The sequence below is a fragment of the Schistocerca serialis genome, chromosome 3 (genome assembly GCF_023864345.2).
Source record: "Schistocerca serialis cubense isolate TAMUIC-IGC-003099 chromosome 3, iqSchSeri2.2, whole genome shotgun sequence".
Taxonomy (NCBI): domain Eukaryota; kingdom Metazoa; phylum Arthropoda; class Insecta; order Orthoptera; family Acrididae; genus Schistocerca; species Schistocerca serialis.
The window spans coordinates 313,248,965-313,276,478 of NC_064640.1; the positions used below are offsets into that span (position 1 = coordinate 313,248,965).

Below are 27,514 nucleotides of genomic sequence, written 5' to 3' on the forward strand. Positions count from 1 at the left end.
GTAAATGAAATTCCAGAAACAGAATTAGAAATAGTATAAAACTGGGCAAATTTGTGACACTTTTAGCACTTTTTGTAACATAACATGGAGTAATCTGTTGTTACGAAGTGATACCTTAGTGACAAAGTTGCCCCGTTTTATGATACTGCAGATCTTGAACCGCACTGCCCTCGGTGAAAGCTATAACTTCTTTTATTACTGTTGTACTAGTTACAGCATCAAAACAGCAAGTAAGTAGACAACGACACTGAGTTCTACTTTATTTGTTAAAATAACGTTCCGAAGTTCACACACCCCAGAAAGTACCCTGAATTAGCACAGGCATGCCCTCGAACAAGATCAGAACGTCCTTGCAAACGCTTCCAACCCCTGGGAAATGAATGTGCTTAAAATGTTTAAACCAAACGAAGCTCTATTTTTCCAGAGGCACGTACATCAACATTGACAATTTCACTCCAAAAGTCACAGTGTACCAGATAAAAACTTCAAAGAAGTCTCAGTTTCTGCGCTGGAGAAAATTATGAAATTTCAATTTTACGTATCATATCACAGTGGGGCGGTATTTCAGTTGAGTAACCGGTAGTATCTCCTTCGAAGCTTCCCAATTTCAGAAAATTGTGCGTTCTTCTGTAACTACACTATAATGTCACGTCTCCAAACTATTCAGCCACGTTATTTTAACCACATTCTGGATGCGATACACCGCTTATAGCTCATGACTCTGCAAGGCACCACTGGGTTACGCTTAAACATAAACAATGCCTTTGATCTGAATCGAATTAATCTGTTTAATATGCAGACCGCCACGCTCCGAATCAGATGTATTTGATAAAATGTGTGCAATGGAAACGGGTTGAAAAAGAGTCAGGGTGTTAGACTGAGAAGTGAGTAGTGGTGTGGTTCTTGTTGAAATTAATAGCGATCACAAGGATAAATATTGAAGTGAGAGATCGTTAACTTAGACAATCGTCTATTACAAAATATTCCATAGGAGGAACAGCACATGATAAAGAACCGTAATAGTTGACTCTCTCTCACATTGGAGACGAGTAGAAATCGAGACATGAAATCCATATAATTAAATAACTGACAGAAACCGAGTGGCAAAGTCCGCGGGGGATCGAAAATACAGTCTTGTAACTAAGGCGTGATATGACACACAACGTGTGCCATACTTGTTCTCGGAAGACAGGCGCGACTGGAACCTTGTCGACGAGTATTCCTGTCCTCACATTCCCATGTAGTACAACACTGTGTCTCTGTCACATCGGAGTCCCCCATAAACCTGGATATTGCACAGTACGAGAAGCTGGCCAAATGGAGATTCACAGTTAGGCCCCTTTCAAACTCAGTCTGGTGCTGATAATGCTGCCTCACACAATGCATGGCACGCCCCTACCCTTCACAGTGATAACTGAACATCTGATACTGTTCAAGCCCCTTATACAGGGTGGTCCATTGACCGTGACCGGGCCAAATATCTCAGGAAATAAGCGTCGAACGAAAAAACTACAAAGTTCGAAACTTGTCTAGCTTGAAGGGGGAAACAAGATGGCGCTAGATGGCGCTGCCACAGGTCAAACGGATGTCAACTGCATTTTTTAAAAATAGGAACCCCCATTTTTTATTACATATTCGTGTAGCACGTAAAGAAATATGAATGTTTTAGTTGGACCACTTTTTTATCTTTGTGATAGATGGCGCTGTAATAGTCACAAACATATGGCTCACAGTTTTAGACGAACAGTTGGTAACAGGTAGGTTTTTAAAATTAAAATACAGAACGTAGGTACGTTTGAACATTTTATTTCGGTTGTTCCAATGTGATACATGTACCCTTGTGAACTTATCATTTCTGAGAACGCATGCTGTTACAGCGTGATTACCTGTAAATACCACATTCATGCAATAAATGCTCAAAATGATGTCCGTCAACCTCAATGCATTTGGCAATACGTGTAACGACATTCCTCTCAACAGCAAGTAGTTCGCCTTCCGTAATGTTCGCACATGCATTGACAATGCGCTGACGCATGTTGTCAGGCGTTGTCGGTGGATCACGATAGCAAATATCCTTCAACTATTCCCACGGAAAGAAATCCGGGGACGTCAGATCCGAAGAACGTGAGTGCTTCGACGACCAATCCACCTGTCATGAAATATGCTATTCAGTACCGCTTCAACCGCAAGAGATCTATGTGCCGGACATCCATCATGTTGGAAGTACATCGCCATTCTGTCATGCAGTGAAACATCTTGTAGTAACATCGGTAGAACATTACGTAGGAAATCAGCATACATTGCACCATTTAGATTGCCATCGATAAAATGGGGGCCAATTATCCTTCCTCTCACAATGCCGCACCATATATTAACATACCAAGGTCGCTGATATTCCACTTGTCGCAGCCATTGTGGATTTTCCGTTGCCCAATAGGGCATATTGTGCCGGTTTACGTTACCACTGTTGGTGAATGACGCTTCGTCGCTAAATAGAACGCGTGCAAAAAATCTGTCATCGTCCCTTAATTTCTCTTGTACCCAGTGGCAGAACTGTACACGACGTTCAAAGTCGTCGTCATGCAAGTCCTGGTACATAGAAATAGGGTACGGGTGCAATCGATGTTGATGTAGCATTCTCAACATCGACGTTTTTGAGATTCCCGATTCTCGCGCAATTTGCCTGCTACTGATGTGCGGATTATCCGCGACGGCAGCTAAAACACCTACTTGGGCATCATCATTTGTTGCAGGTCGTGGTTGACGTTTCGCATGTGGCTGAACACTTCCTGTTTCCTTAAATAACGTAACTATCCGGCGAACGGTCCGGACACTTGGACAACGTCGTCCCGGATACCGAGCAGCATACATAGCACACGCCCGTTGGGCATTTTGATTACAATAGCCATACATCAATACGATATCGACCTTTTCCGCAGTTGGTAAACGGTCCATTTTAAAACGGGTAATGTATCACGAAGCAAATACCGTCCGCACTAGCGGAATGTTACGTGATACCACGTACTTATACGTTTGTGACTATTACAGCGTCATCTATCACAAAGCGAAAAAAGTGGTCCAACTAAAATACTCATATTTCTTTACGTACTGCACGAAAATGTAATAAAAAATGGTGGTTCCTATTTATAAAAAAACGCGGTTGATATCCGTTTGACCTATGGCAGCGTCATCTAGCGGGCCAACCATAGCGCCATCTGGCTCCCCCCTTCAAGTTAGACGAGTTTAGTTCTTCGTAGTTTTTTCGTTTGATGCTTATTTCGTGAGATATTTGGCCCGGTCACTATCAATGGACTACCCTGTATACCCTATCAGGCCTGGTAACAACATTAAAAACGAAGAGCACTAATGCACTCTAGCAGCCCTTCTACATGTCACAGGGAATTGGAACTCCAATCATTTACATAACCGCCAATGGTGTGTATGTTTATAAAGTTACTTTGACATCTGCGCATGTTTTCTGCGTACTCCACAGTTGAATGGAATGGACATTGTCTTGAAAGGAGGATATAAGATGAACATCAACAAAAGCAAAACGAGAGTAATGGAATGTAGTCGAATTAAGTCGGGTGATGCTGAGGGAATTAGATTAGGAAATGAGACACTTAAAGCAGTAAAGGAGTTTTGCTATTTGGGGAGCAAAATAACTGATGATGGTCGAAGTAGAGAGGATTTAAAATGTAGACTGGCAATGGCAAGGAAAGCGTTTCTGAAGAAGAGAAATTTGTTAACATCGGGTATAGATTTAAGTGTCAGGAAGTCGTTTCTGAAATTATATGTATGGAGTGTAGCCACGTATGGAAGTGAAACGTGGACGATAAATAGTTTGGACAAGAAGAGAATAGAAGCTTTCGAAATATGGTGCTACAGAAGAATGCTGAAGATTAGATGGGTAGATCACATAACGAATGAGGAGGTACTGAATATGATTGGGGAGAAGAGGAGTTTGTAGCACAACTTGACTAGAAGAAAGGATCGGTTGGTAGGACACGTTCTGAGGCATCAAGGGATCACAAATTTAGTATTGGAGGGCAGCGTGGAGGGTAAAAATCGTAGAGGGAGATCAAGAGATGAATACACTAAGCAGATTCAGAAGGATGTACGTTGCAGTAGGTACTGGGAGATGAAGAAGCTTGCATAGGATAGAGTAGCGTGGAGAGCTGCATCAAACCAGTCTCAGGACTGAAGACCACAACAACACAACCACCTTTTTGCCAGGCAGTCATGTTCACGCACGTGTGATGACAGTCTTGTAAGCGGAGGATACTATCTTCCGACAAGATTATGATCTTGCCAAATGGCTACAAACATTCTCAAATGGCTGGAGGAAAACGATTAAGATTTGCTGGGCAAGGATTTCCCCGGTTATTAAACCAGCAGACATTTGTGGGACTGCGTCGATCGTCGCGTTCGTTTTTTGAATCCTCCGTCACGCAATTTATAACACATGCGGAACCGCTCTAGTCAGCGATGAGGATCTGTCGGTACATCACTGTGCCTCTTCCATCTTTTCCAGCCTCTCGGTGTTCGTAGCAAACTGTGATAACTATGGGTTCTAACAGGATGTCAGAATTACGTGACCCCCTAGTGTATACTGTTCTCAGAGAAACAGTGATTTTGGTTAAGTGATACTTTCGTCCTATCTCCAATTCTCCACATTCAGTTACTTCTAAGATTTGACTTTCTTTCCTGTTTTTATGGAGAGATGACGTAAGATTTCTGACGAACACGCTAAGGGTAGCTGATTTGGAGCAAAAGGCTTGTTGATAAGCCGGAACGAAATACTGAAAGAAGTGGTGCACTGGTTACTCACACACAGGAGAACGGAGGTTAAAATTCCAGTGTGGCCAATCAGTTCCAAGTTTTCAGTGGTTTCTCTACGTCCCTGAAGGCAAAGTCCGAAATTTTTCATTTGGAGTGACACGACCGATTCCCTCTCCCCCCCCCCCCCCCCCCTAACCCTTACCTCAATACGTGCTTGCGCTCCGTCGTCGTCGAAGGGACGTTAATCCCAAATCTTCCTTACTTAGCACGAGATCATTTCTGCCCTTGTGCGCATTAGCAACGGATGTATGAATTTACGTCTTAATTTTGCCCGTTTTTTAATAAGATGCTGATTAAACGTACGTTTATGAAAAACATGTCTTTTGAGAATCAGCCAATTGTTAATAATACTGAAGTACTAAAGTTTATCGAATTGGCAGTGCGTGTACTAGATCCTCTTGGCCTTCAGTATTGTAAGGACGCTGATAAGCTCGCGGCTGAGCGCCCATAAACCCCCAACACACACACACACACACACACACACACACACACACACACACACACTTGATCTTCACTATCCACTTTCTCTTAACTAAAATAGTTAAAGCTTACGGGCATCTGATTAGTTCTACCTCGCTACACAAGTCTTAAGGGATCGTGTGGCACAATTGTTTCTCGTAGCCTTGTTATAGCGCTTGAAACGAAAGAAGTGGGTGCAGAAAGCAGCTTTAATGTCGAGGCGGCTATAGAAAGTGGTTTCCACTCCACGTGTGTTGGGCCGTCTGGAGAGTAAATGTTACGCAACCTAGGAAGTGAAATCTATCTCCGTGCTCGGTGGTCCAGACGTAAATGAGAGTTTGGCCATAGCTTTAACCGTGACCTACGAATACTTCATATATTGATACCAATTAAAATCAATAATTTATAGGACAAATAAAAAGTTCTACATTCTGTCGACGTTTAGTTAACTAGACAAAGAGCAGAAAGAGTTTAAGAAATCGGCTAGGACTTTGTTTAAGGCATCCCTACATCTAAACCGATTTAGTGAATCCACTGCAAAATAAATAAGTTTTATGCACAGTGCCACTTCGATGGGTTCTTTTTCAAGTCAAGGGCACTAATCACACATTGATGGTCAACCCTGATTTTCCTGTCACGTATTTTTTTTTTAAATTATTGTTCTATATCTCAAAATCAGCGACTCTTTACTTCAAAGTGTCAAATTCTGAGGGAGCTAACACTAGAAGTTGTTTCTAGAGGAGGATAGAAAACGTTCTGTTAATATCAAGGGCGTTAAGGATGGAACATTAGAAACTTGGCTGTGACGCTACTGAACGGTTAAACATGGTCATTTCCACTGCCAAAGATTATTTTTTTTATTTGTTGCAATTACGAGTATTACTCATCCTCAAGCAGCTGGAAGCATACCGCGTATCAGCATGTGCAGTGTTTCACAGAAAGAAACACGTGTTCCATATAAAATACACATAACTCTAGTTAATGGTACTTACAAATCTCAGATGCAGATATGCACATAGACCTAAATACAGCCGTTAGTCCAAATTCTAAGCCAGTACGAACTGTGTCCAAGTCATAGAGTACATAATAAAAACATGATAAAAACATAATTTTAAAAAAAAAACAGGTAAAAACCACGGCAGTAACATTTTCTCACGTTCGTATGTTCCCGCGTGACAGTTAAATAACAAATGCTACAGATGAATACCTTGGAGACAACTTCAAAGACGGTATGACCCTAGCGGCGCAAAGATAGTAAGCCAAGTCGATACAGAGCCTCGCACATAATTTATCGTGCCTGTAACAACACGGAGCAGCAATTTAAACATACTGTCACTTTGAGGCCTAAGAAACCTACGTCAGGTTATTCGGCTAGGGATCTGAACCGCACTTTCACGAGCTAGTGAGGCTCAGAAACGCCTTCTGAACTTCTTTCAGCTGGTGCAGTACTTCTTGCTGGTTCCTATTCTCATATAAAGAGTGGCACCTACGACTTGCTTGTATAGTTTTTATCGCATAGCGTGCTATCTTATGACGTAGGGAGATGACCTGAAGCATATCAAGGGCGCGCATCGGAACGACGACAGATTGTCTGGTAAACGGATCAGCCGCAGCGTTGTTCTAAGGTTGTTGCCTATACTCATCTAGGCAAATGGCGACCTAGTATCTCATGTCCAGTTGATATACTCGATGCACAGCAGTAGACATCTGAATACGTACATTACTGTACCGTGCAGCGTCGCGTGGCGCAGAACGGCGCTGAGCAGTGCAGAATTGAGCATAACGGAACATTATTTATTTAATTAGCGTATGGCATTACATATGAACAGCGACTAGCAACTGTGGATTACATAGTTTTACAAAATTTTACAAAAATATATTGATTTCATAATTTATAATTTAAATATAAGTCAATAAATTAATATCTAATTTGTCGATCCATTCAAAGGCTGCCTCTGTCACTTCAAAGAAATCTTCCAAGTTCACATGGTAAGCTCTTCTGCTACAGCTTGTTGCAATGTGATGGGTCATCTGGTGTTCATTTCCACAATCACACTGAGAAGATGAAGCCCTTCCAATCGGTAGAGGTTTTCAGCACAGATGCCGTGCCCTGTGCGGATCCGGTTAATTGTTTTCCAGGCACGTCACGTTAGTTCCATACCGACTAGTCTTGTGTAAGGTCTATGGAGGGTCTGATGTTCCTCATGGGCAATAGTGTTCCACACTTCTGTCCACTTTTTGTTGATACTGAAAGTAGCTGCCCGTAGCGATTCTGCCAGTAGGACAGATGGCTGCCTAGATTTTAATCGGTTCATTCGGAGTTCATTGGAGCTCGGGGATTTTAAGTAATTTTTGGTATTCCGTGAGGAGGGCGTTCTGTCTTCGGAGGTCTGGTGGCGCAATGTTGCTTAGAGGTGGTAACCAGTATAGAGGAGTAGATTTGATGCAGCCTGTTATTATCCACATTGCTGCATTTAGCTCCACGTCAATTTTTCTCACATGTGTGCTATTGAGCCACACTGGAGCACAGTATTCAGCAACAGAATAGACCAGCCCTAATGCAGCGCATCGCAGTGTCATAGCTCTTGCGCCCCATGAGGTACCACTCAGCTTCTGTATGATATTATTGCGTGATCTCAGCTTTGATGCGGTGTTTTCTATGTGCTTCCTGTGAGAGAGGGTTCTATCAAGAGTGACTCCTAAATATTTTGGAGAGTCTTGGTGGTGAAGGACCTGACAGCCAGACTTATCTACTACAGATCTCCTGTCTTAAACATGAACGCGAAACTACTTCACAACGGTTCTTCTCAGAACCAACCAACCAGACACCTAAGCCATAATGGAACATAATCTTCGTAGGGGCGCAGCAATTTTCCGGTGTTCGTGCGCGCACTTCAATAACAATGGAAAACAAGAAAGAACGAATTCCTTTGCGCGGGACTAGTTCGTTGCTGCGCAAAGCGGCGCAGATCGGCGCGGTTCGACGTCCACACCGGACGCGCCGCGCTCTGCTGAACGTCTTTTATTGGTTTTGCGCGGCGCGCTGGTGTGGACGCGGCTTTGAGATACACTCTTAGAAACAGGGTTCAAATTCCCATTAGACCTCCTAGATTTCGGATTCCAAATCGCTTAAGGCGGGTAGGACGTCAAACGAGTCGACTTGGAGCAGGAGAGGCATCACAGGACATTTTAATTTCCAGTGTCTATACTTTTACAAATAAATTCATAAAACTTTGTCAGCATCTTCAAGAAGGATTCAGGATTCACACTCATTGCAGTGGAAGTTCGAAAACATAACAAAATAAATTTTTTTACGTGTGAAATGTCATCTTTTTTTCACTTACTAATGGCTGCATTTGTTGCTACAGATGCACTTTTTTTTCATAAGTTAGAGAGATTCTTCGATGAATTTTGCTCAGCATACATACCATACTCACAGGTGTATGAGACTCTACAATTTATTTAATTTATGAAAAAACGAATGAACTGTTATATTTTAAACTTCATGTTTAGAAAAAAATACAAATTTTTTAGTTAATTACCTCAATTTTTACCACAGGTTTTAATAGATTTGGAAAATTCTAGAGTTTCATACACCTTAAGTATGGTTTGTATGCTGTGCGAAATTCATCGAAGAATCTCTCTTACTTATGAAGAAAAGTGTACCTATAGCAACAAATGCAGCAATTAGTAAGCGAAAAAAATGATGAAATTGCATAAAAAAAGTGGTTCAAATGGCTCTGAGCACCATGCGACTTAGCTTCTGAGGTCATCAGTCGCCTAGAACTTAGAACTAATTAAACCTAACTAACCTAAGAACATCACACACATCCATGCCCGAGGCGGGATTCGAACCTGTGACCGTAACGGTCGCTTGGTTCCAGACTGTAGCACCTAGAACCGCACGGCCACTCGGGCCGGCGAAATTTCACATGAAAAAAATATTTCGTTATGTTTTCGAACTTCCACTGCTATGGAGGTGAATTCTGAAACTTTCCTGGCCATGCTGACAAAGTTTTATGAATTTATTTGTAAAAGTATAGACAGTGGAAACTAAAGTGTTCTGTGGTGCCTCTCCTGCTCCAAGTCGGCCCGTTTGACGTCCTACCTCCCTTAATGTGAACGTCTGGAAGATTTCTTTGAAAAGAACACGTCTGATTTCCTTTCCAATGCTTGTGCAAACTCAGGAGGTGCTGTGTCCCTAATGACATCATCTTCCACTGAATGGGAAATCTTCCTTTATTTGTCTTAGGGCAATTGACGAAGATATCCACTCACAAATAAAGGAAATAAGCTCTAAATCAATGATGGCCGGCTATCTATTAGCGACTTATGGACACTGTACTCTGCACATGAAAGCGACTTTTTGCTCTGTAGTTGCTAGAAATCTGAAAATGTTTAGTAAAGAACGAAACCGGTGATCGTTGTGAAATTAAATGCGACGGCGAACTACATTAAAAGACTTTGTTATTATTCAGTTGTCGCGGGTTTTCTCCAATGTCTTATACAGGGTGATACCGTGATGCTGTCACAGATTTTCCAGAATGATGGAGACGGGCAAATGTATCATCCTGAGGTAAGGGACCCTGACACGGAAATGACCGAATCGAAAGTTATAAGTGAAAATCGTTCTGACACCTCGACAGTGGAATACCTTTACCGGGACTGGTGTTGCTGTGATTGTGGGATAGGCAACTTTCACAGGTGGTAGTATGGACCAAAGCAAGAGAAAACGTCTAGTAAACATGGGCTGTATAAAACATACCGTAAGAGCTATGGGCAATTCTTCAACAGAAGAAATTTGTTGCACAGTATCGAAGATGAACAAGTGCTCATAGCTCTTAAGCTAAGGTATGCATTTTAGAGTCCATATTTGCTGGGGATTTGTTTCTTATTTTGGTCCATATTGGTTCAAATGGTTCAAATGGCTCTGAGCACTATGGGACTTAACATCTGAGGTCAGCAGTCCCCTACACTTAGAACTACTTAAACCTAACTAACCTAAGGACATCACACACATCCATGTCCGAGGCAGGGTTCGAACCTGCGAGCGTAGAGGTCGCGAGGTTCCAGACTGAAGCGCCTAGAACCGCTCGTTCACTCCTCTAAAAGTTGTCTGTCCTACAGACTTAGTAACAACAGACCTAGAACATGTATCCCACTGTCAGAGGTATCAGAACGATGTCTGCATACAACTTCCGACTCCGTCCTTTCCGGGCCAGAATCCCTTACCTCTAACTGTTACGTTCACCTTTCTCCATCATCCTTGAAAGTTTGTAACATCATCACGGAATCACCCTGCATATTATCGTAGACTAATAAAATATATTTTAGTATACATTATACTCTTTTTCTCTGAGAATAGCATTTGACGTACGCCACAACCCTCAAGTAATTGATATTGTCACATAGTCTAAACCAGTTCTTCAAAGAGCTATTCGCGGATTTGAGACGCAGGACAAAAATGTGAATCTAGAAATAGAAAGCGTTAAAGCTGTAATATATTTTGTGACATGAAAGACATACGAAGCATCAACTTCATTAATTGCTCAACTAATCCTATAACTTTCTCTGCCCCAAAAACGACATTGCTCTAAAGTAGTGGTGACAAACTGCGGCCGCGGGGCGCATGCGACCCGAATCAAGTATTAGTGCGGCCCACGGTTCTCAGTCCTGTTTTATAATAATATGCATCAAGCAACTAACGACGAATCCAAACACGTTAACTAAGGTTAACAACTTCTTAAGAATATATTTTTCTTGCTCAGTAACAAACAAAAATACTTACAGAGACGGTAACATTTTAAGATACTCTGCTTTTAACTGAGGTTGGTGAATTTGGCCGTGAGCTAAATAAACTTTGCTGCTTATGTCAGAGGCGTAGTGGTATGAAGGGCGGCCACTGCATGGTTATTAGAAGTGAGAGGGGGAATATTTTATTACTTGACTTACAGGGCTGACAACTCACGAGCGAGTGCAACTAGCACCGATCAGCTGCTATGGCATTAATGTCAAGCTCCGTCCGCTTACTTAAGGCTAACTTAAATTAGCTGCTTTGTGCAGAGTTTACCTTGCGGGATTTTCTGCTTCTGCTGAGGTGATGTGTGTTTATGTTATCATCTTTATTTTTGTGTGGCATCTGTGGGTGCGAGACGTTGTGGTTTCATCAGTTTTGGGGTTTTCTTGGTCTTCAGGTTATGATGGCGGATGGCAGTGCTTTTCTGCTTTCTAATGTCAAGCGGAAATAACATGGATTCGTCAATGTGCATTATAGAGGCGGTCATCTTCAAATGTGGTACATATTTGTAGCACATAATATGGAATAAAATTAAGGCTGTTGTGAAACAACGCAATGAGTAAAAGAAAAATTACATTCAAAACATTTAATAGACATTTGTGATCGTGCCTCATATTGCAATTTTTGTTATTAATTAATATAAAATATTTATTTATGTAGGTTACCAATTAGTAATGAGATCGGTAGGGGAAGTTTTGGTAAAGTGGCCAGTACGGGAAAAGTGGCCACTGGATATTTTTTCCCTGTATAGTGCCAGTGCCGCCGCCTGCCGAGAAGTGGTCAGACTAGTTCTAATACGCTGTCTATCGCCATTGTTGTCACTGAGATTGACGTGTGTGTGAATGTGTGTGAATTTCTAAGGGACCAAACTGCTGAGGTCATCGGTCCCTAGACTTATACACGACTTAAACTAACTTATGCTAAGAACAACACACACACCAATGCCCGAGGGAGGACTCGAACCTCCGGCGGGAGCAGCTGCGCAATCCGTGACATGACGCCTCAAACCACGCGGCCACTCCGCGCTGCGTCAGTGAGATTGACGGAGGAAATTTGTCCGTTTAGTAAAAACTTTTTTGTTTTTGAGTCGTCTGATGTAAGATAAGTGATTTATATAATTCTTGATACCTCACATGCATTTTTTAAAAAAATCAGTGTTTAAACAACGTCTTTTGCCCTACAAATATAGTTACTTGTTCTTATTTCAGTATGTGAATCACCAATACCGACATAGTGTCAGATCGGGAAAAGTGGTCACACTGCTCGTCGGGTAAAGTGGCCAAGGTGTTCACCCCAGTAAGAGTTAGTTGCTTCCAAAAAAACATGCATAATACAGCAGATAAAACCGATTTCTAAATCCTTTCATATATAAAGCTATCATCCACCATTCTATGACTTCGGGAAAATTTTGAACTCTGATCTATTATATTTGGCTTACTACGGTAATCCGATTGAAAACGCTGTGCTGAAGCCACTTTAAAATAGTAGGGAATGCAGACGCCTAGAAAATGTGCCCGGGAATCAGGAAAACAAACATGGGGTCCTGTTGCAATGGCACTGGCCACAGTAGCGGCTTAGGTATGGAAAATTGGTCACTGTGTAAGTCTTCAGAAAACTGAATGTAGTTCTAGTATATTATTTCCTTGTTCATTCAAAAATATTTGGGGTAAAAGGTTATAATATGTAGCTTCTAAATGTATAAGTGATAAGATTTTATCAGTAACCATAGTTTGGTGAAAACTGAATTTCTCTTCGAGTGGCCACTTTCACGCACTCCGCGCCCCCTCCATACGCGGACAGACGTGTCGCCCTACAGTGTCAGTATTGTCTCTTAAGCGAAAAAGTTAGACGACCACTGCCCTAAAGAGTGTGCATTTCTAAGGAATAATGGTGGGTGAACCGTGCTGAGGTCCCTTGCTGCGAGTCCGGCCACCCTGATTTACGTTTTCCGTGATTTCACTAAAACGTTTCAGGCAAGTGCCGGGATCGTTCCTTTGAAAGGACACGGCCGTTTTCCTTCCCCATTCTTCCCTAATCCGATGGGACCGATGACCTCGCTGTTTGGTTCCCTCCTCCGGATCAACCAACCAACCTTGCCTAGACTACTCCAGACATATAGCGAGTGAGATGGTATTGTGAACAACACAGTGCACTGATATACAGAAAAATCGGCACATAACTCTTCTTCCGGTCATCCAGACTTAGATTTCTCTGGACCCCCTAAGCCGAATGCAGAGCAGGTTTCTGAACAAATGCACATGTTCTTTCTTACGCTTGTTCACATCGACCTCGAACCCGATGTTGGCGAATTGTTAAATACTAGACTTCCATTATTCTTTTTTTCTTTTACGTTTGAACAGGTGTGCATTTACTCACATCACTGACGTCGTTGTCACTGCCAGCTATCTTTTACGAGTCTCAAATGACATCTACATCTACATTGATACTCCGCAAGCCACCCAACGGTGTGTGGCGGAGGGCACTTTACGTGCCACTGTCATTACCTCCCTTTCCTGTTCCAGTCGCGTATGGTTCGCGGGAAGAACGACTGTCTGAAAGCCTCCGTGCGCGCTCTAATCTCTCTAATTTTACATTCGTGATCTCCTCGGGAAGTATAAGTAGGGGGAAGCAATATATTCGATACCTCATCCAGAAACGCACCCTCTCGAAACCTGGCGAGCAAGCTACACCGCGATGCAGAGCGTCTCTCTTGCAGAGTCTGCCACTTGAGTTTATTAAACATCTCCGTAACGCTATCACGGTTACCAAATAACCCAGTGACGAAACGCGCCGCTCTTCTTTGGATCTTCTCTATCTCCTCCGTCAACCCGACCTGGTACGGATCCCACACTGATGAGCAATACTCAAGTATAGGTCGAACGAGTGTTTTGTAAGCCACCTCCTTTGTTGATGGACTACATTTTCTAAGCACTCTCCCAATGAATCTCAACCTGGTACCCGCCTTACCAACAATTAATTTTATATGATCATTCCACTTCAAATCGTTCCGTACGCATACTCCCAGATATTTTACAGAAGTAACTTCTACCAGTGTTTGTTCCGCTATCATATAATCATACAATAAAGGATCCTTCTTTCTATGTATTCGCAATACATTACATTTATCTATATTAAGGGTCAGTTGCCACTCCCTGCACCAAGTGCCTATCCGCTGCAGATCTTCCTGTATTTCGCTACAATTTTCTAATGCAGCAACTTCTCTGTATACTACAGCATCATCCGCGAAAAGCCGCATGGAACTTCCGACACTATCTACTAAGTCATTTATATATATTGTGAAAAGCAATGGCCCCATAACACTCCCCTGTGGCACGCCAGAGGTTACTTTAACGTCTGTAGACGTCTCTCCATTGATAACAACATGCTGTGTTCTGTTTGCTAAAAACTCTTCAATCTAGCCACACAGCTGGTCTGATATTCCGTAGGCTCTTACTTTGTTTATCAGGTGACAGTGCGGAACTGTATCGAACGCCTTCCGGAAGTCAAGAAAAATAGCATCTACCTGGGAGCCTGTATCTAATATTTTCTGGGTCTCATGTACAAATAAGGCGAGTTGGGTCTCACACGATCGCTGTTTCCGGAATCCATGTTGATTCCTACATAGTAGATTCTGGGTTTCCAGAAATGACATGATACGCGAGCAAAAAACATGTTCTAAAATTCTACAAGAGATCGACGTAAGAGATATAGGTCTATAGTTTTGCGCATCTGCTCGACGACCCTTCTTGAAGACTGGGACTATCTGTGCTCTTTTCCAATCATTTGGAACCCTCCGTTCCTCTAGAGACTTGCGGTACACGGCTGTTAGAAGGGGGGCAAGTTCTTTCGCGTACTCTGTGTAGAATCGAATTGGTATCCCGTCAGGTCCAGTGGACTTTCCCCTATTGAGTGATTCCAGTTGCTTTTCTATTCCTTGGACACTTATTTCGATGTCAGCCATTTTTTCGTTTGTGCGAGGATTTAGAGAAGGAACTGCAGTGCGGTCTTCCTCTGTGAAACAGCTTTGGAAAAAGGTGTTTAGTATTTCAGCTTTACGCGTGTCATCCTCTGTTTCAATGCCATCATCATCCCGTAGTGTCTGGATATGCTGTTTCGAGCCACTTACTGATTTAACGTAAGACCAGAACTTCCTAGGATTTTCTGTCAAGTCGGTACATAGAATTTTACTTTCGAATTCAATGAACGCTTCACGCATAGCCCTCCTTACGCTAACTTTGACATCGTTTAGCTTCTGTTTGTCTGAGAGGTTTTGGCTGCGTTTAAACTTGGAGTGGAGCTCTCTTTGCTTTCGCAGTAGTTTCCTAACTTTGTTGTTGTACCACGGTGGGTTTTTCCCGTCCCTCACAGTTTTACTCGGCACGTACCTGTCTAAAACGCATTTTACGATTGCTTTGAACTTTTTCCATAAACACTCAACATTGTCAGTGTCGGAACAGAAATTTTCGTTTTGATCTGTTAGGTAGTCTGAAATCTGCCTTCTATTACTCTTGCTAAACAGATAAACCTTCCTCCCTTTTTTTATATTCCTATTGACTTCCATATTCAGGGACGCTGCAACGGCCTAATGATCACTGATTCCCTGTTCTGTACCTACAGATTCGAAAAGTTCGGGTCTGTTTGTTATCAGTAGGTCCAATATGTTATCTCCACGAGTCGGTTCTCTGTTTAATTGCTCGAGGTAATTTTCGGATAGTGCACTCAGTATAATGTCACTCGATGCTCTGTCCCTACCACCCGTCCTAAACATCTGAGTGTCCCAGTCTATATCTGGTAAATTGAAATCTCCACCTAAGACTATAACATGCTGAGAAAATTTATGTGAAATGTATTCCAAATTTTCTCTCAGTTGTTCTGCCACTAATGCTGCTGAGTCGGGAGGTCGGTAAAAGGAGCCAATTATTAACCTAGTTCGGTTTTTTAGTGTAACCTCCACCCATAATAATTCACAGGAACTATCCACTTGTACTTCACTACAGGATAAACTACTACTAACAGCGATGAACACTCCACCACCGGTTGCATGCAATCTATCCTTTCTAAACACCGTCTGTACCTTTGTAAAAATTTCGGCAGAATTTATCCCTGACTAAACTAGAAACTAGACTAGCATATATCTAGACTAGCATATATCTTTTGCTTTCGTCAGTTCATTTTCAGCTGTCAGAAAAATATTAATTCAAGAATTTAAGTGTGTTTTTAATCCCTAGTGTTCTAATTACTAATTTTCTGAGGATATGTTTGATTTATATAACCTCTCAAAGAGAAGTTAATAACCGCCAGCACGTCAAATGACTTCATAAGACGCGCAATAAGCACCATCACCATTTGCTGGATGTTTATGTAGAGGAAATATTGTTTAAACAATGTTTCAAAACCATTGTCATTTAAGATGCGTCACGAATATTTATTGCATGCGCAGTGTCATAATATTCCTTATTTTTGTGTCTTACTCCCACAGTTGTCGCCGACTTGGCAGACATCAATATTAATTACGCTGAATGTTCTTACAAAACTACAGTGCTCTGCAAAACTTAATACCAGCTACAGTAACATAACATATTAATAACTCGGTGGAAATCGATCAAAATGCGGGAGTATGTTGCCAGCGGTCTTCCAGTCGTGCACAGAAACCTCGATGTCACATGGCATGATACCGGCGTGACTACGAGGTGCGACAATAAAGTAATGAGACTGATTTTCTTTGCAAGATGTGGCAATCCGGTAGACTTGCGTAGGCACAATGTCTTTGACCTTGGCCTATAGCCTGCGTCTAGTCCAAGCGGCACATCGATGCAACTGCTCAGTCGTGCGTTGTGCTGTAATAAGTTAACACATGTTTGCGTCTCTCGTCACGGAAATGGAACCGCATAATATTGCGCAATGGTATGCCATTTCGTTTTGCGTTAAATTTGGTGAAAACGCGACGACAACTTACGGTAAGCTTTAGAAGACTTTTGGAGAGGAGGTCATGTCAAGAACTCAAGTTTTTCGTTGGCATAAAATGTTTAGTGAAGGTAGAACAAATGTTGAAGATGAAGACCGCAGTGGACAACCATCAACCTCCCGGATGGATGTCAACTTGGCCAGGATGCCTGAACTCGTACGATCTGATCGTAGATTATCCATGAAAATGATTGCAGAAGAACTGAACATCAATCGAGAAACGATTCGTCCAATAATAACTGAAGATCTTGGTATGAGAAAGATTTGTGCAAAAATGGTCCCCAAAAAACTTACACCACAACAACGAGAAACACGGAAAAATGTGGCACCTGATCTGTTAGAGCAAACGGAAATCAATCCAGAATTGTTGAGCCGTGTATCAGTGGTGATGAAAGTGTGGTGTTTTCCGTATGATTCAGAGACAAAACGCCAAAGTTCGCAATCGTGCTCAAAGGGATCACCCAGACCAAAAATAGCTCGCATGTCAAAATCAAAAGTGAAATGCATGCTTGTGTGCTTCTTTGATTCCAAGGGAACTCTTCATAAAGAGTGGGTGCCTCCTGGACAGGTAACCAATATTGCTACAATGAAATTTTAGAAAGACTTCGCAAAAGAGTTCTTCGTGTCCGTACCAACATTGCTGATAATTGGATTCTGCACAGTGATAATGCACCATCCCATACTGCTCTGTCAGTACAGCAATTTTTAACCTCAAAACAAATTTCAGTACTACCACAGCCACCTTATTCACCAGATATCGCTCTGTGCCACTTTTTTCTATTTCCAAAAGTCAAAACGGCGGTCAAGGGACACGATTTTCAAACAACACGAGATGTCCAAAAAGCTATGTCGAGGGTCTTGGTGGATATTACAGAAGAAGAGTTCCAGAAATTTTACGATCAATGGCAGAAGCGCTGGAAAAAGTGTGTGCAATGAGAAGGGAACTACTTTGAAGGAGACAACACTAAACTTGACTAAAACGGTAAGCAACATTTTTTTCACATCAGCCTCGTTACTTTATTGTCGTACCTCGTATAGCGCCAAATGAGGCTGGCCGCGCAACACAAGGAGTTGGAGGAATGGGAAAATACAGTGTGTGTCAATCAGCGATCAGTTACTATGATGGTCATCTTCGTTACAATATGGCCCGGAGACAACATCTGGATGCCTTCATACGGGGAAGAATCATCGGGAAACTGGAAGAAGGACGAAATATGACGAGTGTAGCCCACGACTCCGCTATTGCTCACAGCGTTGTTTCACGCGCATTGTGAGCGTTCCGAACCACAGCCATTGCTGCCAGAATTAGTGGAGGTGGTTGACCACAGTCTGTTACAACAGCAAATTACCGCTACATTGTGCGACTGGTTAGAAGGGATTCACTGGAAACAGCGGGAGCAATTGCAACTACATTTAACAGGACTGCAAAGCACGCAGTTTCACGCTCCGCAGTTGTACGGCAAGTGCGTGGGAGTGGTTCCTTGCCCAGCGACCAGTATATTGTATCCCGCTGACGCCCGCAGATCTGCGGCACCGTTTGCGATGGTGCCAAGAGCATAGGGACTAGACCAACGAGGAGAGGTGTCGTTTGCTCTACTCGGATGAGAGCGTATTCAGTCATAATAATGGTTATGGACGTACGCCCATATGGCGAGAGGTCGGAACACTTAATGCATCCACAAACATTGTCGAACATGGTGCACGTTGCATGGACGTACTTACCTCTGAACATGGTACACTAACCTTTCAAAGTTTTTGGACACTGAATTCAAAACTTGAGTTCATTTTTATAGATAACAGTGCGCGACCACATCGAACTGCTCATGTGAAGGGGCCCTTGGAACGAGAGGATATCCGGCGAATGGATTGGCCTGCCCATTCCCCCGACTTAAATCCCATTGTGCACATGTTGGATAGGTTGGGGAGAGGTACTGAATCACATGCCCCAACGATCATTCGGCAGTTGTCAACCGCGCTGGCGGGGGCCTGGAACTCCCTACCACAAGGATACTAACATTATGGCCAGCATGCGAACATGCAGAGGATGCACTGTCATCCGTAGTGATCACACACCCTGTTAAGAACCATGCCCCACCTTTTGTAATGTCCAGGAGACCATCATAAATCGCGGTGACTTCAATCTTTCAGATTCATTCTTTACTATACTGTAGCAGTTATTTCTACGAATGGTCCAAATTTCATGGAGTTATGTCACTTGGCAGAGACACATCACGTGAAAGTTACTTTCGTCCTTAAGTTCTGCACACCAGGGTAAAACAGTAGCTACAGTAGAAGTCGGAGCAGTGATAGTACTGATATCCGTGATATTTCTGTAGCTACAAAACTATCAGTCTATTTTGTCCGTGTCGATGACAGAAGCGTGTAATAATGACAGTCAAAGTTCTCATCACAAATGGCTCTCAGCACTATGCGACTTAATTTCTGAGGTCATCAGTAGCCTAGAACTTAGAACTAATTAAACCTAACTAACCTAAGGACATCACACACACCCATACCCGAGGCAGGATTCGAACCTGCGACCGTAGCGGTCGCTCGGTTCCAGACTGCAGCGCCTAGAACCGCACGGCCACTACGGCAGCCTTCTCATCACAGTTCATGTTAAGCATAAGCTGCTTTTCGTAAGCCTATGGGCGAACGACAATTAAAATAGGGTATTAAGCAGGCCTGAGATGACGCACATCCGCTTCCTGTAACGTGACGTAATCCTCATTGCCGTCCTGCACGGCCATACAAGTAATTATCTCCACCATCAGCCGACTAAGGCTTTTTCGGGGATGCTCCTCCCGTAAACTTTGCCAATCAAAGAAGGTTTATATTTATATTTTACGATGTGGAGGAAAATAATTTCTCCTAAAGACACTTACTAGCGTCGACAGAGTGTATGTTTTGGGAAGTCTAAAGAACATAATTAATAGTGGTGTGCAGAAACATTTATGTCCCTTGTTTTCGTAAAGACTGGTTTGTTAATTTATGGAAGAAGCTCTGTCGGCAAAAAGGCACGACGTATCTCGGATCAAGAAAATATTAATCTAAGGAAATTGGATGGTATTCTTTGACATTATCTTATATGAACAGCTTTTCGGGGGGTTCATCCTTGACCAAGTAGAATATACTGAAGTTAAGCAATCTCCAGCGTCTTCTCTTTAGACGGCGCGTGTTTGAGTACGATTCTCCGGCTTCTACAGCTATTTCCATCTGTTTAACTTGCAACTGTTCGCACTAGATAGAACGTTTAACACTGAATAAAAATTCTTCTTTGAATAATACGTTCCCACAAGCAGGTTACTGCAAATGAAGCGCTACTATTGACCAGCAGGTCATGTTGAGAAACATGTAACTACAGTTAAGTCACTTCACATAATTCAAATCTGTATCACAAGCAGACGCTATGCAGTTAGTTAGTGATCGACTTCCCGTCGATGGTGAGAATATCAGAAATGGAACACAAGCTGAGATTGACGGCGATAGTGCCTCATTCGAAGGTGTCATGTATTGGAGTTGAGCTGAATATTTCATATACATCCTGACTAAAGAATTGCTACAGTTCATTCTAAGAATTCACCGGCGTTAAAATTCTACATCTACATCTACATCGATACTCTGCAAATCACCTTTAAGTGCCTGGCAGAGGGTTCATCGAACCACCTTCACAGTTCTCTAGTATTCCAATCTCGTATAGCGAGCGGAAAGAATGAACACCTATATCTTTCCGTACGAGCTCTGATTTCCCTTATTTTATCGTGATGATCGTTCCTCCCTATGTAGGCCGGTGTTAACAAAATATTTTCGCATTCGGAGGAGAAAGCTGGTGATTGGAATTTCGTGAGAAGATTCCGTCGCAACGAAAAACGCCTTTCTTTTAATGATGTTCAGCCCAAATCCTGTATCATTTCTGTGACACTCTCTCCCATATTTCGCGATAATATAAAACGTGCTGCCTTTATTCAGACTTTTTCGGTGTACTCCGTCAGTCCTATCTGCTAAGGATCCCACACCACGCAGCAATATTCTATAAGAGGACGGACAAGCGTAGTAGGTCTGTTACATTTCCGGCCAATGAAACTTAGTCTTTGGTTAGCCCTCCCCACAACATTTTCTATGTGCTCCTTCCAATTTAAGTTGTTCGTAATTGTAATACCTAGGTATTTAGTTGAATTTACTGCTTTTAGATTAGACTGATTTATCGTGTAACCGAAGTTTAACGAGTACCTTTTAGCACTCATGTGGATGACCTCACACTTTTCATTATTTAGGGTCAACTGCGACTTTTCGCACCATTCAGATATTTTTTTTTAAATTGTTTTGCAGTTTGTTTTGATCTTCTGATGATTTTATTAGTCGATAAACAACAGCGTCATCTGCAAACAACCGAAGACGGCTGTTCAGATTGTCTTCCAAATCGTTTATATCGATAAGGAACAGCAAATGGCCTATAACACTACCTTGGGAATGCCAGAAATCACTTCTGTTTTACTCGATGACTTTCCGTCAATTACTACGAACTGTGACCTCTCTGACAGGAAATCACAAATCCAGTCACATAACTGAGACGATATTCCATAAGCACTCAATTTCACTACAAGCGGCTTGTGTGTACAGTGTCAAAAGCCTTCCAGAAATCCAGAAATATGGAATCGATCTGAAATCTCTTGTTAATAGCACTCAACACTTCACGTGAATAAAGAGCTAGTTGTGTTTCACAGAAACGATGTTTTCTAAACCCATGTTGACTGTGTGTCAATAGACCGTTTTCTTCGAGGCAGTTCATGATGTTCGAACACAATATATGTTCTAAAATCCTGCTGCATATCGACGTTAACGATATGGGCCTGTAATTTAGTGGATTACTCCTACTACCTTTCTTGAATATTGGTGTGACCTGTGCAACTTTCCAGTCTTTGGGTACAGATCTTTCGTCGAGCGAACGGTTGCATATGATTGTTAAATATGGACCTAATGCATCAGCATACTCCGAAAGGAACCTAATTGGTATCCAATGTAGACAGAAGACTTGCTTTTATTAAGTGATTTAAGTTGCTTCACTACTCCGAGGATAGACGGCCGCGGTGGCCGAGCGGTTCTAGGAGCTTCAGTCCGGAACCGCGCGACTGCTGCGGTCGCAGGTTCGAATCCTGCTGCGGTCGCAGGTTCGTATCCTGCCTCGGGCATGGATGTGTGTGATGTCCTTAGGTTTAAGTAGTTCTAAGTTCTAGGGGACTGATGACCTCATATGTTAAGTCCCATAGTGCTCAGAGCCATTTGAACCATTTTGGTTCAAAAATGGTTCAAATGGATCTGAGCACTATGGGACTTAACAGCTATGGTCATCAGTCCCCTAGAACTTAGAACTACTTAAACCTAACTAACCTAAGGATACCACACACATCCATGACCGAGGCAGGATTCGAACCTGCGACCGTAGCAGTCGCGCGGTTCCGGACTGCGCGCCTAGAACCGCGAGACCACCGCGGCCGGCTGAACCATTTTGAACTCCGAGGATATTTACTTCTACGTTACTCATGTTGGTAGCTGTTCTCGATTCGAATTCTGTAATATTTACTTCGACTTCTTTTGTGAAGACATTTCGGAAGGCTGTGTTTAGTAACTTTGGCGAAATAGGAATTGTACTGAAACGCAGGAGGATCTGCAGCGAATTGACGCATGGTGCAGGGAATGGCAATTGAATCTCAATGTAGACAAGTGTAATGTGCTGCGAATACACAGAAAGATAGATCCTTTATCATTTAGCTACAAAATAGCAGGTCAGCAACTGGAAGCAGTTAATACCATAAATTATCTGGGAGTACGCATTAGGAGTGATTTAAAATGGAATGATCATATAATGTTGATCGTCGGTAAAGCAGATGCCAGACTGAGATTCATTGGAAGAATCCTAAGGAAATGCAATCCGAAAACGAAGGAAGTAGGTTACAGTACGCTTGTTCGCCCACTGCTTGAATACTGCTCAGCAGTGTGGGATCCGTACCAGATAGGGTTGATAGAAGATATAGAGAAGATCCAACGGAGAGCAGCGCGCTTCGTTACAGGATCATTTAGTAATCGCGAAAGCATTACGGAGATGATAGATAAACTCCAGTGGAAGACTCTGCAGGAGAGACGCTCAGTAGCTCGGTACGGGCTTTTGTCAAAGATTCGAGAACATACCTTCACCGGAGAGTCAAGCAGTATATTGCTCCCTCCTACGTATATCTCGCGAAGAGACCATGAGGATAAAATCAGAGAGATTAGAGCCCACACAGAGGCATACCGACAATCCTTCTTTCCACGAACAATACGAGACTGGAATAGAAGGGAGAACCGATAGAGGTACTCAAGGTACCCTCCGCCACACACCGTCAGGTGGCTTGCGGAGTATGGATGTAGATGTAGATGTAGACAGATGCTAATGGCTGCCCTCTCCTCAATATCTGACACAATGAGCCACCAATCCACTTCCATCTCTACGCATCACTCTACAAATGGAGTTTATAGATTCTTGACCTTACCTGCGGGATAATCACGCGATACGACTGTATTTGGCTCACATAAAAGACGCCAAAGAACTTACGTTCGAAGGCCCTACAGACCATACTCGATACGCCAATCAGGCCAAATCGCTGTGAACATTGTGGCAATCATCCTACCGACGCACCAGGTTGAAGACGCTCATTTTGTAAAACACCGTGTCCTGATGCTTGAAAAAGTCCGTAACTGTCTGCTGCACGTCCTCGCTCGGCAGGAATCGTCGTCCCTTCAAGATCTTTTTTAGCTGACCAAAGGAGTGATAATCACATGGGGAGAGATGAAGACTATAGTGCGGGTGCTCGAGTGTCTTCCACTTGAGTTTGTGGAACTTCTGCGTTACGACATTTGCGATATGGAGACGTGCGAACAACACGGAACTTGGAGCACCATTCCGCAACGGTGGTTTACGACAGACAAGCTGCCCCATAAACACTCTTCATTCCCCGATGGATGTCTACAGGTGTTTGCCCTTTGGCAGCCAAAAAGGAATGAAAGCACGTTGGTCCTATTTGGGCACAATTGGTAATAACGTAGCCACAGTTCACGTCCGGCATTTACGCACGCGGTGTTTATATACCCGCATCGAAGCCGCGCTTCGTTGCATGTACGCTGTATCAACGCCCTCTAACAGAAACTTTTTGATCGGCCTCTTATAGAAATGAGAAGTGAATGAAGCCGAAAGGTATTCGTCTCTGAAATGACGACCGATAAGGAGATAGATTGCACAGCTCAGTTTTACGTCTTAGTTGATCCAACAGGAAATGAACGAAAGGAGATTGGGATTTAAGATTCCGTCGGCGACGAGGTCACTAAAGACTGTGTATAATCTCGGACTGTGAAGGACTGGGAAGGAAATTATGAGTGTCCTTCTCAAGGGAACCAGCCAGAGTTTGCCTTAACTTATTTGGAGAAATCATAGAAAACTTAAATATGGAAGGTCGGATGGGAATTTGAAATACGCTTCTTCAGAATGCGAACCATGTGTCTGTATCACTGCTTCTTTGGTAACATCAGTTCCGGCGGAAGGCGAGCTCTTTCCCGGTAATTTCGATATGAAACCTGGCGGGACAGTCTTCTTATGTTTATCGTTCATTTTATGTATTGCTCTGTTTAGTGTTTAAATTGAACAGATTGGGCCTCCAAGTCCTTCCTTACGTCGTCTTCTACCGAATTAGGAATTCCAAATATACATAGTTTTTAAAATTTCTATTAAGTGTATGTAATTTATAAAATGGTGATCATTTCTATATCTACAACAACAATAATATTAATAACGGTGTCCAACATTAACAACAAAAATATTACATATAATAACTGAAACAACATTATTACGGGGGATTGTAATGACTAATAATAATAATAATAATAATAATAATAATAATAACAATAAACCCGGTACAACATAACAGGCATGCACGGTGGATACAAGCAGAAACAGACACATACAAGATGATACCACAAATGCCTGAAGTGATAATTTTGCAACATGAAGTCACCCGAGCAATTAATTCTACACACAATTGGAAAGCCCCTGGAAAAGATAAAATAGCAAATTACTGGCTAAAGAAGTTCACCTCAACACATTCACATCTAACTAAATTATTTAACAGTTACATTGCAGACCCATACACATTCCCTGATACACTTGCACATGGAATAACCTATCTGAAACCTAAAGATCAAGCAGACACAGCAAACCCAGCTAAATATCGCCCCATAACATGCCTACCAACAATATACAAAATATTAACTTCAGTCATCACACAGAAATTAATGACACATACAACACAGAACAAAATTATAAATGAAGAACAAAAAGGCTGCTGCAAAGGAGCACGAGGATGTAAAGAGCAACTGATAATAGATACAGAGGTGACATATCAAGCGAAAACTAAACAAAGGTCCCTACACTACGCATACATTCATTACCAAAAAGCCTTTGATAGTGTACCCCACTCATGGTTACTACAGATATTGGAAATATACAAAGTAGATCCTAAATTGATACAGTTTCTAAACACAGTAATGAAAAACTGGAAAACCACACTTAATATCCAAACAAATTCAGATAACATCACATCACAGCCAATACAGATTAAGCGTGGAATATACCAAGGAGACTCATTAAGTCCTTTCTGGTTCTGTCTTGCTCTGAACCCACTATCCAACATGCTAAATAATACAAATTATGGATACAATATTACTGGAACATACCCACACAAAATCACACATTTACTATACATGGATGATCTAAAACTACTGGCAGCAACAAATCAACAACTCAACCAATTACTAAAGATAACAGAAGTATTCAGCAATGATATAAATATGGCTTTTGGAACAGACAAATGTAAGACAAATAGCATAGTCAAGGGCAAACACACTAAACAAGAAGATTACATATTGGATAACCACAGCGACTGCATAGAAGCGATGGAAAAAGCGGATGCCTATAAATATCTAGGATACAGACAAAAAATAGGAATAGATAATACAAATATTAAAGAAGAACTAAAAGAAAAATATAGACAAAGACTAACAAAAATACTGAAAACAGAATTGACAGCAAGAAACAAGACAAAAGCTATAAATACTTATGCCATACCAATATTGACCTACTCATTTGGAGTAGTGAAATGGAGTGACACAGACCTAGAAGCACTCAATACACTTACACGATCACAATGCCACAAATATAGAATACATCACATACATTCAGCAACAGAAAGATTCACATTGAGCAGAAAGGAAGGTGGAAGGGGATTTACAGATATAAAAAACCTACATTATGGACAGGTAGACAATTTAAGAAAATTCTTTCTAGAACGAGCAAAAACTAGCAAAATACACAAAGCAATCACTCATATAAATACATCAGCTACACCATTGCAATTTCATAACCACTTCTACAACCCTTTAGATCACATAACATCAACAGATACAAAGAAAGTAAATTGGAAAAAGAAAACACTACACGGCAAGCACCCGTATCATCTAACACAGCCACACATAGATCAAGACGCATCCAACACATGGCTAAGAAACGGCAATATATACAGTGAGACGGAAGGATTCATGATCGCAATACAGGATCAAACAATAAACACCAGATATTACAGCAAGCATATTATTAAAGATCCCAATACCACAACAGATAAATGCAGACTTTGCAAACAACAAATAGAAACAGTAGATCACATCACAAGCGGATGTACAATACTAGCAAATACAGAATACCCCAGAAGACATGACACTGTAGCAAAAATAATACATCAACAACTTGCCATAAAACATAAACTAATAAAACAACACGTTCCCACATACAAGTACACACCACAAAATGTACTGGAGAATGATGAATACAAATTATACTGGAACAGAACGATTATAACAGATAAAACAACACCACATAACAAGCCTGACATCATACTCACCAATAAAAAGAAGAAATTAACACAACTAATTGAAATATCCATACCCAACACAACAAATATACAGAAGAAAACAGGAGAAAAAATTGAAAAATACATCCAACTGGCTGAGGAAGTCAAGGACATGTGGCATCAGGATAAAGTCGACATTATCCCAATTATACTATCAACTACAGGAGTCATACCTCACAATATCCACCAGTACATCAATGCAATACAGCTACATCCAAACATATATATACAACTACAAAAATCTGTAATTATTGATACATGTTCAATTACCCGAAAGTTCCTAAATGCAATATAACATATACCATACAGTTACAAGGAAGTCACGCTTGACCGAGGTCCGCGTCACGTTTTTAACCAGACTTAAGTCTGAGAAAAAAAAAGATAATAACAATATTAAAATACATTTTAAGAAAGAAAATAACGACGTTCCCCGAAAAAATTATCAGAATGAGACGCGAATCGG

At 41.9% G+C, this 27,514-nt stretch overlaps 1 protein-coding gene across 8 annotated transcripts in view; it reads left to right on the top strand.

The window, feature by feature from the left end:
- Positions 1–27,514, top strand: part of LOC126470122 (ras-related protein Rab-7L1-like) — a 175,283-nt gene that overhangs the window by 38,673 nt on the left and 109,096 nt on the right. The gene's annotated exons all lie outside the window — the stretch shown is intronic.